Source organism: Myotis davidii, unplaced genomic scaffold, assembly GCF_000327345.1.
Source record: "Myotis davidii unplaced genomic scaffold, ASM32734v1 scaffold1521, whole genome shotgun sequence".
Taxonomy (NCBI): Eukaryota; Metazoa; Chordata; class Mammalia; order Chiroptera; family Vespertilionidae; genus Myotis; species Myotis davidii.
This window is the reverse complement of record NW_006291034.1, coordinates 124,697-128,264: the sequence shown is the minus strand read 5'-3', so window position 1 is coordinate 128,264 and position 3,568 is coordinate 124,697. Positions and strand designations below refer to the sequence as shown.

The 3,568-nt window shown below is 41.6% G+C and overlaps 1 non-coding gene across 1 annotated transcript; it reads right to left on the bottom strand.

The window, feature by feature from the left end:
- Positions 1–3,034: 3,034 nt before the first annotated feature.
- On the bottom strand, positions 3,035–3,108 carry TRNAT-AGU. The gene has a single exon. It is a non-coding gene; the product is annotated as a tRNA-Thr (tRNA).
- Positions 3,109–3,568: the final 460 nt, after the last annotated feature.

Genomic DNA, 3,568 nt, shown 5'->3' with positions numbered 1-3,568 from the left:
TGACGCGTTCAGTCCTGTGTTCGCTGCACATGCCTTCAGGGAAGCCTGGAATAAAATAACTGTACAGATGACACAAGATTTTTTTTATTTTTTAATAATGACTTATTGTTGAAAATATTACAAATGTCCCCCCCATTGACCACCTCCAGGCCCTCACTGCCCTATTGTCTGTGTCCATGGGCCCAGGTGACACAAGATTTTAAATGGTTGTCATTAACTGATTGCCCATCATTCTCTAAAGCGAAGTAGCTGATGAAAGTCAGACTTGCAGAACAAACATAACGCTGCTAACAAGGAATCTGGGTTGTTTCTGGGGCATGCAACCCGGGGAAACCGCCAACTCAAAGTCAGTTTTAGACCAAGCACCTGTAGACATACGGAGGATTGCTCTTGAGATGCAACTCTCTGATAAAAACGTCCTACTAGTTCTAGAATGTAAATCAATAGGTAAATCAGTAAAAACCAGATTTCTGTCGCTTAAATAACAAGGCAATTTAATAAACTGCCAGATTTTTTTAAATTTTTTAAATGGTTATCCGTTTGCTTGAAGCTTTTTTATTTGTTTATATTGACGAAAGAAATTCCAAGCCTAAAGAATGTTTCAAAGAGTTTATTTGAGCCAAAGCTGAGGGCTGGACCCGGAAGCAAAATCTCAAAGGATTGAGAAAATAGCTAGTAGTCGTTTTGCCATTCAGTTTATACATTAGAATCAGAGGAGGAAACCTAAGGTAGGTACATAAAATCCACTGGTGGCAGATTAAGGGGTGGGTGGTTGGGTGGGGAGAGATTCACCAAAGACCTTGTGTGCATATATGCACAACCCAGGGACACAGACAATAGGGCGGTGAAGGCCCCGGGGGGTGGAGGGGCGGGATAGACACGGTCAATGGGGGCCAAGGGGAACATATATAATACTTTCAACAATAAAGATTTAATTTAAAAAAAGAATGTGATCATCTATTTGTGATTTATTTCAAGATGTCTAATTAGACAAAATACACGTAGACGTAATGAGGAGTCCTCATTGTTATCTTGTTCCCCCACATGGTCTGTAAATGGTGCCTGTGAAATGTTAACTATCCGGTGCCCACAAACACAATTTGAGCTTTAATTGCCCTCTTGCACTCAGAAATGTGAGTTTTGGTTGTAGGGACCCCAAATGGTGAGAGTGTAAATTTCACCAGTGTGCTCTTGTTCTCACAAATAAAAATGAGATGGACTCCACCCCAAATGTTATAGATTGCTTATTAAGGCTTTGCATGCCAACAAGCAGGCTCCATGACTGACCTTTGTTACCAAAGAACAGGCCCCAAATGGAGCCCCTTGTGCTGAGCCCCACCAAGGCTTACTACCCAGGAGAGGGATTTCCTACCCATCAGTCTGGAGTTTCCTGGTCAGCACTAGTGAGGTCACCTGCCTGAAGAGACCCCCTCCCTTCCCCTAAGGTAGCGGTTCTCAGCCTGTGGGTCCCGCCCCCTTTGGGGGTCCAACGACCCTTTCACAGGAGTCGCCTAAGACCATCGGAAAACACATATATAATTACATATTGTTTTTGTGATTAATCACTATGCTTTAATTATGTTCAATTTGTAACAATGATGAAATTGGGGGTCACCACAGCATGGGGAACTGTATTAAAGGGTCGCGGCATTAGGAAGGTTGAGAACCACTGCCCTAAGGCAAGGTGACATGGCTTGATATAACCCACTCTTTTGATTTCCTTGTCCCACCCTCTTTCTGCCTATAAAGCCTTCCATTTTCTACAACTCGAAGCACCTTTCTATGTACTGGTTGGGATGCTGCCCTGATTCAATAAAGCCAGTGAAATCTTTAAATTTACTGGGTTGAATTTTCATTTTTTAGTAGCTAACAATGTTGGTTGTCACAGGTTGAGACCCAAGATTGCACTTCCAATCAGAACTTTAAATGATTATTGCTCAGCTCATATTCCAGTTTTACCAATCATCCATCAGCTAACCCATTACTTTCTTGTTTTCATTTTTTAATAAAATTAAATATACTGGGGTGACATTGGTTAATACATTATATGTTTCAGGTGTGCAATTCTGTGATATAGCGTGTGCACATCGCATCCTTCCATCACCATATATTTGGCCTCCGTACCCTCTGTATCTACCCCCAACCCCTTCCCCTCTGGCAGCCACCATTCTGTTGTTTGTCTAGGAGTTGGTTTTGTTTGTCCACGTGTTGCTTTCTATGCCACAGATGAGTGAAATCGTATGGTCCTTGTCCTTTTCTGACTTATTTTGCTTAGCTTGATGATCTCGATGACTAATGTTCCTCTTTTGCATTGATGTTTCTCTTCCTCCCTCTCCTTTCCTCTTTCTCTAAAATTAAAAAATACACACCCATGTTGTCACAAAAGGCAGTATTTTATCCTGTCTTATGCCTGGGTAGCATTGCATTGTATATATGCCCCACATCTTCTTTATCCAGCCATCCATCGAAGGTTTCTATGTCTTGGCATTGTATATATGCACCACATCTTCTTTATCCAGCCATCCATTGAAGGATACTTCAGTTTCTATGTCTTGGCCACCACGAATAATCCTGCAATGAACATAGGGGCATGTATATTTTTACGAATAAATGTTTTTAATTTTTTATGTGGATACCCAGAAGAAGGGTATGAGTTCTTTATATCTTTTGGATATTAGGCTATCATCTGAGGAACTATTTGCAAATATCTTCTCCCATTTAGTTGTTTGCCTTTATGCTTTTTGATGGTTTCTTTTTCTGTGCAGAAGTGGTTTAGTTTGAGGTACTCCCATTCATTTATTTTTGCGTTACTTTCCTTGCTTTCGAAACCCATCGTTTTCTATCAGCTACAGAAAAGTTATTCATTTTTCTCTTCACACCAATCCCTCATACGGTGATGCAATTATCTGTCAAGAGACCGTCTACAATTGAAATAACAATTCAATACAGGGCCAGTCAGCTATATAAATGCCTCCATGCCTCTGTAACTTACTTAATGGTATGTACACTATTGAAAACACAAAACCAAATAAGAAGGCCCCGCTGGGATTCGAACCCAGGATCTCCTGTTTACTAGACAGGCGCTTTGACCAGCTAAGCCACAGGGCCCCCTTTTAGGTAAATGTTCAGTTATATCATATTTGTAACTTTTTCTGTGAAATGTAACAATTTGCCAGACCTACCTGATTTTATGACAGAGATTTTATGACTGTCAGTGTTTCTGAATTCGTTCTAAAGCAGAAACATCAACATTTTTTAAAAAATGCATTCTGTACTGCAATGTTTTTTAAAAATGATTTTAAATGGAAATGAAATTCCTATTCCGTGGAGACTGTCGCCATCTAGAGGAAACACCGGAGATTGCAGCACATTTTAAATTTGTGTCTGTTAAGGACGTGGAGCCGCTCCTGCATCTCGGGGACTTTTCTGGGCGCTGGCGCAGGAACAGCAAACACCACAGAGTCGTCTGCTGTGGCGTCTGTACCCAGAGGGGGGTCAAGGGAGCGAGTTAACGTTTGGTCTCCGAACCCCAAACCAGTTCCGCGTGGTCGCGGCGCCACCTGCCGAG